Consider the following 15,120-nt stretch of genomic DNA (forward strand, 5'->3'; position numbering starts at 1 on the left):
GTCCCCTAGATGGGGCAGAGGGCGTCCACAACAGTCCTCCATCTCGTTCGGTCTTGAGCTTCTCGCTTGATCTCGCTCCAGGTTTTGCCGATCTTCTTCGCCTCGTCCGCTACAGTGCGCCGCCAAGTTTGCCTGGGTCGACCACGTTTGCGTTTTCCTTGGGGATTCCAATCTAGAGCCTGCTTAGGGATGTGGTCGGGGTCCCTTCGGAGAGTGTGGCCGATCCAGTTCCACTTGCGGCGCTTGATCTGCTGGTCGATCGGAATTTCGTGGCAGCGTTCCAATAGCTCGACGTTGGAGATTTTCTCGGGCCAGTATATGCCGAGAATTCGGCGAAGGCAGCGGTTGATGAAGACCTGCAGCTGGTGCGAGATAACCTTGGTGACCTTCCACGTTTCACACCCATAGAGCAGAACGGATTTAACGTTGGACCCGAATATTTTGATCTTGACCCTTCGGGTCAATTTCCGTGACCGCCATATGGGGCGAAGTTGTGCGAAGGTAGCTCTGGCCTTGGCAATGCGCGAAGTGATGTCCTCTTCAGTACCTCCAGTTTCTGACACGACGCTTCCGAGGTAGGTGAAATTGTGGACTCGTGCCACATCCTCTGCACCAATCCGTAATGGCGTGCAATTTCTCACACCAGATCGCATCTCTTGGGTCTTCCGGCAGTTAATTTTGAGCCCTGTGATACCCGCTTCTCGATGTAGGTCATCAAGTTTGGACTGCATATCGTGATGCGTGTGGCTCAGCAAACAGAGGTCATCGGCATAATCTAAGTCTTCTAAGACTCCGATTATACCCCACTCTATTCCACGCCGTTGGTCTTGATATGCGCGATTCATGACTCCATCCAAGACAACCCGTAGCTATGTACGAGTACTTTAATTTACACAACTTTTGTTCCTCATAACCTAATCTCCAGTTCGCAAGCAACTTTTTGTGTAAGCAGTAACCAAACCGCTTTTTTTTTATAAAAATAGGAGTCCTATAAAAAGCACTGTGGCAACCTAAATACCTAGTTGTGTAAAGATGTTATTTTACAAAATGTAAAAATGCTTTTTACGAGAATATTTGCAGAAAATAAATGAGTTGTATGACTTTTTATGGTTTTAACAAAAATGTATGGTCTGATGTGATCTACTCGTATTATTACTATGTGTCTGATGAAAATTAAATGTCTTTTCCATAAATTGTTGAAATATTGAGTAGACCTACTTACTGTCAACATAAATTTTTGAACTTTAATATCGCGAACCATATTCTACCTTTAGAAATCGTAGCGTGCGAGAGCGGACTTTAGAGCTGTATGTTTTAACTTTTAAGCACCTTTCGCGGGATTGTTACATCGTAAATTTTTACAGGGAATTCCTTTCGGATGCGTTTTCAGACGTTTTCAGTGGCGAATGTATTTTGTTTGTTGCTGAACTAAAATAAGGTACAGTTGTAAAACCGCTATAAAGTTACCTTAAAGGAAAATAATGTGAGATTATAATTGTCAACATCAAACTCGAGTAGGTACCTATTGAGTTATACTGTAGTGATGCGCTTGAAAACATTTTTGTTTTTCACTATTATCATCATTTCAGCCATAGGACGTCCACTGCTGAACATAGGCCTCCCCCAATGCTTTCCATGTTGATCGATTGGTAGCGGCCTGCGTCCAGCGCTTCCCTGCTACCTTTACGATGTCGTCGGTCCACCTTCGGTTTTTCACTAAGTAGGGTGTTTTTCCTGAAAAATAGTGAAATGCCATAGGCTCGCTCTTATACTTAACTTTTGGGCGTTTGGCTCATACAGAATAGCTGAATATGGCGTTTTAAGTATGATCAATCGGCAGTTTGACAGACAGCCCTTATTCACAAACGATGCTTGCTTAAATGAAGCAGTAAATCGATCTCACAGCGATGAATAGAGCTCTGTGGTTGGTTCGTATGTCGCCCTGTGTGTCCACGCGCACTGTGAGACCTCATAGTAATGTTTGTGAATACAGGCGTAAGAGTGACTGAATGAAAAAGCTAGTGTGCTTTGCAATCCTTCTTGGGACTGCTATTTCATCATGAAATCACAGCTCAGAAACAACCGGCTTATATACGAACCGAAATAGCTAAAGTAACAAAGCCACTGTTCAAAGCTAATCCATCGACTGTTTGACGACTGCGCCAATAGTAAACATTTAATTGTGACACTAAATCTAACCAGCGCAGTCCAGGAGCCAGTGACAAGTTTTGTTATCTACATAAAAATAACCAATTGCAAAATTCTGGGAAATCCTCAGTACAATAGGTTAAGGAATAACATTTTTGTTGATAAAATTAATTACAGAATCATGCAACTCATCATAATGTAATTATTATTTCAGCCATAGGAGGTCCATTGCGGAACATAGGCCTCCCCCAATGATTTCCATAAAGATCAGTTGGTAGCAGCCTGCATCCAGCACCTTCCTTGTTTTTTACCAATTAAGACATAAAATTTGTAACAAATATAAAAACCATTTTTAACTATGGCTGCCATAAAACATTATCAACCAACGAACAAAGGCGGTTGCATTCTCAAGCATATTACACAATAGTAAAAAATTTATTATCTAACATTTGCAATAAAAGTACTTTTTGTTAGGATCTAACCTGTAATTCACACTAACAGAAAAATTGAGATTTAGAAACTGCTAATTTGGGTCTCTGTATCCCGGCCTATAGCAGGGAACGACTGAATTCTGGAATGGGCGTGAATGCGGCGGCTCGCTTGTCGCTGTCATTAGCTAATGCAGCGACTTTTGTTTGTCTATGATTTAGTCAAAGCGCCATCAATTCAGGATAAGTGGTGCGTTTTAGAAATTAGGCAGTCGTGTACCTACTTAGATGGGAAAATGTATTGTTACTAAAAATAAGGTTTGTATTATGAAGGTACAAAAGGGCCCACGGCAATCCAGTTTTGTTGGATCCAGTTATGCAGGATCACACAAAACTGGACGGTCGTGTGAACACACATAAGTTGAAAATTCGAATAATTCCAAATTAGAAAGGTTAGGTTTTTTGCAGGATGTTTGTGTGAATGTTAATATTAAAACACGTATAGATAATACTAAACGGGATCCTGAAAAAACCGGGATAACTCCATGGGAAAGAACCCTAAAACCTACCTTTAAATATGGACTGCCTCTAAGGAAAAAATAGCAGCACAAAACGTATTATACGTCCACCAAGTACAGGGTTCAATCACTTAATACATGTTATAAAACTCTATGATAAAAAAGTAAAGTATAATCAATTTAGAAGAGATATCATGTAGAGGTTTGCTCAAACTTTTTTATGGCTGCCAATTCGCTCAAAGTGCGAGACTAAATTCAGTCTCTGGATTGATACTCAAAACTCTATTTAAACTTATAACTAGTTTCCAAGAAATGGTGTTTTTACTGCTTATTATTTTACTGGATTTTTGTTTGGTATTAAAACTAAAAGTATACCGGGTGGATGTAATTTGATTTGATTTGAAAAGCAAAGGTAAATAATGTACGAGTAGTGTCTTTCAAACGAATGAAATTATGTTCTTTTGCGAAATCACGAGTCTACATTTAGTTAACGAGTTTTTAGAAGTATCTCTACCTTCTACATTGAATTGCCGAAAATTTGATCAACTTAAACTTTGCTATTTAAATTATGAGATTCGGTAACGCTATCAAATATCGCCCACAGTTTACATCAATTCACCTAAATCTACCTCCATATTAAATTTTTTAGTCCTGTGCCCCTCCTCCGTGCCTATATTATAAGAATGTGATCGTGTGTTTTTGTTTTGTTTTTTTCACTTGGAAAAATTATGAATCCATTTTTGATACTCTTTAAAACTTAATGAAGTTCTGCATAGCCTGCCTAGTAACTTACGGTCTTTAAGGTTATTATTATTAACTCAAGAACAAACTATTCATACTAAGGCTGGGTTGCACCATCTTGTTTTAACTTTGTCAAACGTCAAAAATCTGTCAAACTCCTTAAAAAGCACCGATTATATCCATAGTTACACAAACACTCATTAAAATTACATATTTCAAAGAAAAAGTTTTGATACCTGCTTTCGATATTATCATCATCATCATCATTTCAGCCATAGGACGCTTTCGATATTAAATTAAAGACAAATGACTATGCTTTCATCCCAAAGGTTTTGATCATTGCTAACAGCTCTAGTAGCTGTGTTGTATGCAATTAAAGGAAAATTGTTACAATCGTACACAGCTACTGTATTTATAATGCATCTACAAACAGCCATTTCATTTGCAGTATGTTGACTGACGTAATTAAACCCAAGTTCAAATAAAATCTTCATCAACTTAACGAGCTGACCTGACTTCAAAGGGCTGACCCATTTTCGGGGAATTAGTTAAAAAGGTACCAAGGTCAACCATTGGCCATTGGTTCGTTTCATTTCGGTAATTGATACGGTATCAACTATTTTAGATAATTCTAAGAATCCTTGCTTTAGCCATGAAAACCCCATTTCCAGTAAGTAGTTAATCAAATGAGTTAGCAAACCAGCTACGTCTTATCTTATACTGTACAAAATCGGGGATTCCTTGAGGGTAGTCGAACGGAAAGCATGGTTTGGTCGATCGGTTTTAATTATGGCGCCATTAAACCTGCTTACGTGAATAATCTACTAGTATACTTATAATAAATTGTGTAATAGGTAAATCTGTAGAGAGGTCAATTCTGTACGTGAAATATATTTTCAAAATAACTATCAGGGGGAGATTAGTGATCGATACTGATGCCAAAAATGCACTCAGTAAAATTTTTGTCTGTCTGTATGTTCCTTATAGAAACAAAAACTACTTTACGGATTTTAACAAAACTTGGTACAATTATTCTTCATACTCCTGGGCAGGTTATAGTATACTTAGGAATTCCCATGGGAACGGGAATTAGCGGGAAAATCCTTTTGTATGAAAAATCTAAACCGCTTAAGTTAGACGCTTTTGGAATGCAGGTACCTACCTTAATAACTTAAAGCTTAGTTACAACAGGATATTGCAAAATTCCCACGGGAACGGGAGTTAGCGGAAAAAACATTTGTATGAAAAAATTTTAACCGCGTAAGATAGATGAAGGGGGTAAAACGGGATCCACGCGTACGAAGTCGCGGACGGCCGCTAGTAATAAATAAATAAATATCCTTCAACATTTTACACTACGCCTCTAGTTCCAAACTAAGCAAAGCTTGTACTTACTATGGGCTGTGCTAAGGGTACCTACCAGTTAACAGATATAAATAAATAGAATAGACTCATTGAATACAAAAAACAATAAACTAAACTACATAAAATAAAAAAACTAAAATAACTATGTTTTATTGTTCGAGTTACACATTAATTTCCATGTGACATTGGCACAAATTAACCCCAGAGGTTAGATTGCCATATTATTATTTTAAAGAAGAAGAAGAAAATATGCGGGGTAGCAGCGTAGTTTTGAAAGTAGGTATGTCAATAGATTGGTGCAGTTAATTACCTAATTCATTTTTGGGCTGACTTTCTACTAGGACATGGGTGATTTAAAAAAAAAGACACCTTTAACTCTCAAAAATAATTTCTTTGATTCAGTTCCAGAAGAAGATTTTCGTCTGTTACAAAATATGTATGAACAAATTAGCGATTTTGTGGAAAAACTACTTGAAAGTCATCATTTCAGTCAATAAAGCACGATACTAGATTGTCATTGATAAAAAGTAAAGACAATCAGGTCAATTGAGCTTGCACATCATATTTTATAGATTAAAATTTGTTAAATTTTCCGGACCGATAGCTGCTTGCTCAAAAGATGGAGCTATTTTTGGCCCATGAGACCCAAAAATATCTATAATCACCCATTAATAATACTAAAATTTGTATAGTCCTAAATTAAGCAAAGAAAATCTATGAAGAGATCTTTATTGATAGAGCTATACCTAAGCTGTTAATTGGATTTAACTGCCAATTTGCTTTATTCATCAAAATAATTAATATTCATTTTTAGATATTACGTTCGCAATAACAGCATTCCAAGTAATGAATAAATAAAAAAAAAAGTATAACCCTCGCGCCCAACACGTAAACAATTTAAAAAAGGAACTGAAAAAGAAAATTCCACTGAGCCAATAATTCCTTAACGAAAACGCCATACATCAGCGAATTCGCGCGTTTTTCTCCCGCGCTACGAATCCCAGCCAGTTGCCCGCGACCGCTCGCGTCGAACGCACGTCCGTTGCGCGCCGAAAATCGTAGTACCGTAAAAAATTTGCTCGGACGACCCGCACTATTTTCGTCCCGATGCCGTTGTGACAATATTTTGTGCGTTATAAATCTGTGACAGTGTGATTTTTGGATGTGCATAGTGATGTGGTGTGGTGGTTTTTTTCGTTTAGTTTTTTCTGGGATTGGCGATTTGGAGGTATGTAACCTTTTTGACAATTTAAAAAATACTGAATAAGTTTTTTTTGTAAGTAGACCTTACTGCTAATTAGTGTTATGGAGCGTGCTGGTAGGGTACCTACTTGTATCTCAACAGGCACAGATAGGTTCACCAGGTCATCTATTAAATCAATACGTGCCGAAGTCTAGGTCATCTTATTAAAACCACTTTGCCGCCTTTAAAAGCATATTCATCCAAATCAACATACTTATTATCTTTTAAACAAAACTGAAGTCAAAAATTACGAAACGGTTGGCTTCAAACAAATCAATTATGCGGACAATTTGTAACAGTTGCTTACTTTATTAGTTTAGCATCAGTAATTAGTTCACTACCGTCTTTTTCTACGAGAAACAAGACAAAATGTAATATAATTTTCACGCTTCGGTAAATACGGGGACGTTAATTGATACAGCGTTATATTAATGTATTTTGCTATCATACAACAAACTCGCATTGTTAGTCCAGGGTTCGAAAATATCCTTATGATATATATCCGATATATATCGGATATATATCTGATATTATGATATATATCCGATATATATCGGATATATATCATAAATATCGGATATATATCGGATATTTTCGAACCTAGGGTTCGAAAATATTCTTATGATATATATCAGATATATATCTGATAAATATCATAAATATCGGATATTTATGATATATATCCGATATATATCGGATATATATCATAAATATCGGATATTTTCGAACCCTGATTGTTACAGACGGATGTGAACACGTCGTTACACACATTTGGTCTATATCTATCTAGGAAATGATATAATATTACAGCCAGTAGCTAATATTATACTAGGACCTTTATAGTCCACTGTTGGTGTAAGTCTCCTTCAAGGAGCGCTAAAGACTACGATCTATTTTCTATGTAGGTATAATAAGTATGTATTTACAAAAAAAAAGTATTTAAGTATGTTTAAATATTCGTTGTCTAGTACCCATAGTACAAGCTTTGCTTAGTCTGGGACTAGAAGCGCAGTGTAAAATGTCCAAGGATTTGGTCTCTAAGCCCAGCCAAGTATTTTCAGCTATTTTCTCGGTCGTCAGTCCATCGAGCTAGAAGGTGTCCTTTGCATTTTCCGAGACTTATGCCCGTTTTCACCATCAACCCTAATTTTTAAGTGACCTCTTTGAAAACAAAATTCTTATTATGTGTTACCATAGTGGTCACTTAAAAATTAGGGATTGATGGTGAAAACGGTCATTACATACTTGTAGTCGTAGTCTATATTTGAGAACCCGTGCGAATCTATCAGTTGTGCGATAGATATGTCCTACATACAAATAGATAAATAAGTAATTAGTTACTTTATAGTGTCCAAAAAAGGGCCTATATACTAATAAATAATTTCAATCTATACTTATAATAAATCTGTAGAGAGGTCAATTCTGTACATGAAACATATTTTCGAAATAACTATCAGGGGGTGATTAGTGATCGATACTGATGCCAAAAATGCAATCAGTAAAATTTTTGTCTGTCTGTCTGTCTGTATGTTCCTTATAGAAACAAAAACTACTCGACGGATTTTAACGAAACTTGGTACAATTATTCTTCATACTCCTGGGCAGGTTATAGTATACTTAGGAACTCCCACGGGAACGGGAATTAGCGGGAAAATCCTTTTGTATGAAAAATCTAAACCGCTTAAATTAGACGCTTGAAATTTGGCATGCAGGTACCTTAGTAAACTTAAAGCTTAGTTACAACAGGATATTGCAAAATTCCCACGGGTACGGGAGTTAGCGGAAAAAAACATTTGTATGAAAAAATCTAAACCGCGTAAGATAGATGAAGGGGGTAAAACGGGATCCACGCGTACGAAGTCGCGGGCGGCCGCTAGTGTCAATATAAAGTACTCTATTGCCACACGTCGCTGATAATGACAAGAAACACAATAGACTTTACTGACACAAATTAGGCAGTCTTATCGCGAGTTAACGATCTCTTCCAGGCAAATTATGACAAACAACAATAGTATTGTGAAGTTGTTGTTGAATATAATTTAAATTTTAGCCAGTATAACGCGTTTTGAACGCGTTAATTGGTGAGGGTATGAGGGTAGATTGAGTTTGTTTCTTCTTCGTGCACGGATTTCGAAGAAACTGTACAATATTCTAGTATTCGTTAGAATATTATTATAACATTTCATCCTACTCCTACTAATATTATAAATGCGAAAGTTTGGATGTCTGGATGTTTTTTACTCTTTCACGCAAAAACTACTGAACGGATTTTGATGAAACTTTACAGTATTATTGTTTATAACCCAGAATAACATATAGGCTATAATTGATGACGATCTGTGACAAACGAAATTTCATGCGGGTGAAGCCGCGGGCAAAAACTAGTGGACTATAATTAGAGAGGGTAGGTACTACTTTTTTTTTTAATATAACCTTGCGACCTAAAGCTTGTAAGAAGAACAAAATTACTTAAAATTCAACTTCCTCGTCAGATAGGTATCTAAAATCGTCGTAATTCAATGAAAAAACTTAAACCTACGAATAATTTCCCACAGTTAGATTAAATCTTTTGAACTAACGATTGTTTAACAACAGATCACCAGATAGTACTTTGACATTGGACGTTTAATCTACAGGATGCTCCAATTAGGCATAATGGACGCCGGCCAATCAACTCTCGGTCACCACTATCGTGCCTTTAGTATAAAATAATAAATATCCTCAGTTTTGGTTTGATAAACATTATTTTAAATTGTCAGTGTCTTAGTTAAAAAAAAAACATATACAGCCGAACATGAATCTCCTCCTTTTATGAAGTCGGTTAAAAATATGTAGTACAAAACAATAAATTTTTCCTCTGTAGTTTAGCTGTCTCTTAATTATTTATTTAAATGAAAACTTATATTTGACTGGACAGTTGTCTATTTCAAAGAGCGTGTTTAGATGATTTAAAATATTTAATGTGCCAACTCAGTAACCTATGTAGCAGTTTCATGCGCTGTTTAAATTGAGATAACTCAAAATTGCACCATCATCAATTTTACCTAAAAATGAAAATCATATTTTTTTCCTGGTTTTACTCCTCATACTTTCCTTTAAACTTCTCCCAAACCTGTGCTGTGTGCCAACCAATTTTGAAGAAGTGACTCAACACAACCAACGCACTGAGTTGGCGCAGTTACGCGCAATTTGTCCAATGTCCTCAACTCGCGGTAGTCAACAAATTATCCAACATTATTTCAAAATCATTGAGCTGAGTCAATGCGATTTGACTTGAAACGTCGTTATGATCTCAAGATCGGGGTCAAGTAGGGATGTTATGGATATGTAGTTTCGGTTATGGAGACGGTTACGGATATAGGAATAATATTATACCGGTTTCGGTTACGGTTACGGATATTTTTTTATTTCGGATATCCGAAAGTTTCGGTTACGGTTACGGATATCTGTGCTTTAGAATGTAATTTGTAATAGTTGTCCAACACGGTTCATTCATGGCCGCACACTTTACATTGAATAAAAAGTAATAAAAAGATAAAAATTGGTACTAGATGGCATTATAAAGGTAAATATAATTTACATGCCAATATCTTGGTACAACATGTTGTATCACCTGTTAAAACTGTAAGACCAAATCATGTTGCTCTGTAATATGTTTTCACACATGTTTATGTAGGTAAATAAATATCTTTAACTTTATCTTTATCTTTAAAAAAAATCAGGCTGTTATGCTTTTACCCTTTTACACATATTATAATGTTATATAAAAAACAATTTAAACTGCCTACATCCGAAACTATCCGAAACTTTTGAATCGGTTACGGTTACGGTTTCGGATATTTTTTATTTCGTATATCCGTAAGTTTCGGTTACGGTTACGGATATCCATAACATCCCTGGGGGTCAAGCTCAAGTCCAGAAACTGGAATCATGTCAGATCCAATGACTTACGTGGCCTTAGCAAGTCAAGTGAAAATGTATTGAATTCATCGTATTGGCTCCGTGCACGATTACAGCGCCAACTAGCGTCCACAACTTTGTGGGCTCTGTCACATTGACATTTAGGTCGTATATTTGTGAAAAAATATCGAAATGAAAAAATAACAAATATTTTCAACTAATAAATTGTTGTGATACCACGATTTGGGTGGAAAAAAGGTTTTGAAATCATTTTGGTCATTCAAATCAAATGAGGTAAGTCCAAAAAGTGTGTTTAATTTTGATTGTGTCAGGGTTTGTTTACTTCATTTATAGTTGTAGTTTTACAGTAAAACAAAAAGAAAAAGCTACTTTAACGGTTTCATTATATAACAGTAAATATATTTAAATGTTTCTGTGTCGCTAGTAATAAATTAAATATCGTTTTCAGATCGAAATGAGTATCGTTTTGAAGACCGGGTTTGTGAGAGTTACAATATCAAATTCCAACCACAAACCGTATTTAAAGGAAAGTTGTTGGTATTGGCTGGACAAGTCCGAGATGTAGAAGAATTAAGAACAAAACAAGGGCAGAGTTCAATAATTCACGCTCTCATCATATGGCAAACATCTGTGCACAACAACTACTGTGACTCATTTTTGTACTACCACGTTGTATAGTTTAGTTATTTCCAAATTGTAAACGGCTATTAAAACAGCCCTATCGAAATACAGTCCACTCTTTTATTTAAGTTCCCAGTAGGACCCTTTTCATGCGATTAATTAATGATATTAAAATGTATTATGTAGAATCGCTTTGCCATTGACAGATACATCTGATGACAGAGCTAACATTATTTCTACTTTTGACCACCATGAGCGCTGCGATAGATTATGTCCCCCCCACCTAGTACTTCGCACCCAGCGAATAGGAACTAATGTTATTTAGCGTGCTCGCCCGCGTGGCTCGCGCTTTCATGGTGAATATGGGAAGTGAATCTTTTTGGAAGTGTACGTTAATGGGATAGATAAAATGATGGAGGTGCCCCTTACGAATAAAAATTTATTATGTATACGCGTTGAATAGTAGCTTAAAATGACATTAACAAACTAAACGTCACTTTTAACAAGTGTTCAACGTACGTTTAACTTTTAATAGTTTCTTTGTTTTATTTCACTCTTGACATAAAACGGAAAATTATTAGGTATGTGCTTAATTCAATACAAAATTTGAATGCGTAATTCAATACAAAATTTGAAAAAAATCACAGGCATTGGTTTTTAATCTATTTTATGAAATTTAGATACTTAAGCGAGGTGTAATTATGTAACTGTCAAGATATAGGTCTAAATGTATAGGTTCTTATAAAGAATTTACGAGTAATTAGGCAATTAAGATTTTCCAAACATTCCTAATAAGACAGACTTCTATATTCTGGTCTATTAAGACACGAATGAATATAATAATTTATTTAAGTCCATATTAAAAGATCTCAACATCACTCACGAGCTAAGATAATGGTAACACGCAAACCTGATTTAGAGAGAAAACCTTTCCAAGATTGAAGGATTTTTCCGATCCATTCGGCTTTTCCAGGGCTTATCCTTGATATCTTCTTAATGTTTGCGAGGATAATTTGCTATATCATACCTTCTGAGAGTTAGGATCCTAATTTATGAGATTCACTAGACTAATAGAGACTGAGAATTTGGTGGAGTTATTAGTGTAAGACGCTTCGGTATATTAGTAGGTAACATTTTTGCTAAACGACTTGTTCGCGGTAAATGGATAGCGTTTTTCTTTCTACTTTCAAATTAAGGTACATATTGGTGTGTGTTAATTTGTATTGAGTTGACAGCTGGAATTAAAAGTATTTTCACTTGTCTATTAAAAGTATTAAGATGCAATTTCAAATATTTATTATATTTTTTTAAGCGTTAAGAGTTGCATCTTAAATCTTAATAATTGCAAATAAATTGTTCTGCAGTTGAATGTGAAATGACAACTTTAAGCTTACTGTGGCAGCTTATGTAGTTTTAATAGATGTGCTCACGTATCTATAACTTTTAAGGACGTCGCACATTTATCAACCCGGAAAGGGATCGTAACCGTATCTACTTGAGGCGGTCAGTATTCTTTGTATGAAACCGCACCGTAACGTAAACGCCTCGCCTCGCGTTTAACAGCGCGCGAACGGCGATGACAGCTCGCGAAAGGCGATACAGTGTTGATCCCTTTCCGAGTTGATAAGTCTGCTATGACTTTTAGGGTCAGTTGTGACTTGGCTAATCTATTATGTACAGTCGCGGAATGAAAAGGTTCGTCAGTTTTCAAATTCATTCCTTCAACGAATCGCGAGCACATTATTACCTTTTGAAACTATGTTACAGAATAATCTCGAGTTAGAGAAAATAATCTTTGACTGTTCGTCAGTAAAGTTCAAAATTATTCAGATCAAAGTTGTTTGACGATTTAACTTGTCAAGAAGATTATTATGATTGATAAACTAAAACCTTCTTGTTGGTTCAACCTGCCATTATCTATTAAATAAAAAAACTACGTTTTGTAACATTACCCTGATGGGATAGAAAAATAAACAAGCAAAACCTTATTCGTTAACAAACGTCATATTTATTTAAATGTTAGCAGCACTGTTTCTTGCACGGTTATGTTGGCAGGTTTGACTCTTACAGTATCTAGTGCAAGCGAAAACCGACACTAAGATGACGAACCTTTTCATTCCGCGACTGTACCTAAATTGTAATATACAAAATCTATTTCCAGACAGAGAAACTTATTTAAATTCCTACATCGTCTCTCGTCTCACATAATGAGGATAACAAACTGACATTAATATGTTTACAAATTGACAATCCCAGGCCAGAAAATGTTGTCTAAATTGTTCTTTCGCCAAATCTCTTTTGTTCATTTATATTTCCACGTTAAGCTTAAAAGGGAACGAAAGAAAAACGTCGTGTTCCTTAAATATGTATGTAAAAGGCACGTTTCTATTCCCAAATGACTTGACAAATACATTTTCGTTAAAGGGACAATTTATCAAATAATATGCTTTATGCTTATTTGCTTCATTTTGTTCCTTTTTTGATTGTTGCTGAAAAATTATTAAGTTTGTAAAGGTCAGAAGATACTTTGAGTTTAGAGCAATAAATATCTGCAGCGTTAATTAGGGCAGTTCTTTCTTTCTTACTATCCTTTTGCGTATTTATTTACAGTTTGCCTTAAAAACTGTAAGATTGAGTTATCCTGATAACGGAAAAAGTAAGGGCTAGATCCCATGGCAACCCAGTGATCCAGAATCCCGCAAATCTGGACTATCGTGTGAAAAGATGCGCAATGTCCAGTTAATCCATAGTGTCATTATGTCTTTGAAATTCGAACTACAAACTCGAACGGACCGGTTTTTTGCGGGACACTGGAAACAGGATTACTCTGGATTACTATCCTGTAAAAAACGGGATGCATTCGTGGGTACAAGCCTTAAGATTTAGTCATCCTGATAACGCCAAAAGTAATATGATAGACTTTTACTTAGAGAAAATGACGGTTGGGCATATTGGCCAATATCGACAATAATTACAATTTCGTCTAAGAAAAACGCTGTCAAAGACTAATTGTTGCCTCTGGCTTTGCCCCTCGATGATGCTTTGATACAATTTTATGACTCGATATGTTTAAATTCTCATCATTATTAGTGAAAGGAATAATACGAAATTAACGGTGCCCCGCAGGTTTGTCAAGTTGATGTAAAAATTATCTAATTTTACATAATCGTCCTCTCTAAATTGCATAATAATATCTTAAATGGAGAGAGCCGAACGATGGGTGTGGCTGTAGCAGCTAGTTTTTTAGACAGTCAAATGTGTTAATTACGTTATTCGTTGAATTCATTGATCTACACTGATATTATAAAGAGGAAAGGTTTGTTTCTTTGAAGGGAATAGGCTCCGATACTACGGGACCGATTCGAAAAATTCTTTCACCATTAAAATTCTACGTTTTTTCTCATAAATATGTATAAGCGATACTACTATTAGTAGTCGTTTTATGATATTATTATAAATGAAGATCAAAATTTTATAAGAATTCGGGTCTGAAATTAGTAAGTTTGAAGACTTGCGCACATAGATTCATACTTGAATGTCATTATTCACAAAAACCTCAGTTATCTAGAATTTGATGCCAATCGTAAATGACGGCGAACAATACAAAGGTTTTATATCTTTTTTACTTCGCAAACTTTGTCATAGCCCAAATTTCTTCAGAAGATTATAAACCAAGGCCATCGCCCTCTTAACAACTACTAAGAGTAATAAAATAGATGAAAATAACTTCGTAAATGACATCACACCACTTCAAGAAAATGGAAAAGCAAATATATTGAATTCCAGTCGCCATCATTAGTAAACTAAAGATATTCTGCGGATGACGTCTATAAATAAAACTAATATATCACACGATAGAATCTTCTTTGTCATTTGGAAGTTTGGAACTATTTTAATGTTTCTTAATGTTCGCAGACTAAACTATTTTCACACTGATCATACTTACATAAGCTCGATTCATTTGGTTGGAATTTGTATTATAGGCGAAACAATCGACAAGTATTTTAAGGAACCCATAATGAATTCATAATTCACACAAATAATAATGGTATTAGTGAAATTAGAGTGCAAGATACATAATTTAGTTATTACGACCAACTCTTTACTTTCTGCGACATAATAAACTTACTATGAA

General features: G+C 35.6%; 1 protein-coding gene across 2 annotated transcripts in view; it reads left to right on the forward strand.

Moving 5' to 3' along the window:
- The first annotated feature begins 6,221 nt into the window (after positions 1 to 6,221).
- Positions 6,222 to 15,120, forward strand: part of LOC135083714 (octopamine receptor beta-2R) — a 195,766-nt gene continuing 186,867 nt past the window's right edge. For both annotated transcript variants that reach the window (XM_063978429.1, XM_063978431.1), the window contains exon 1: positions 6,222 to 6,428. The gene's annotated coding sequence lies outside the window, so the exon portion shown is untranslated. The remainder of the gene's footprint in view (positions 6,429 to 15,120) is intronic.

The sequence above is a fragment of the Ostrinia nubilalis genome, chromosome 24 (assembly GCF_963855985.1).
Source record: "Ostrinia nubilalis chromosome 24, ilOstNubi1.1, whole genome shotgun sequence".
Taxonomy (NCBI): Eukaryota; Metazoa; Arthropoda; class Insecta; order Lepidoptera; family Crambidae; genus Ostrinia; species Ostrinia nubilalis.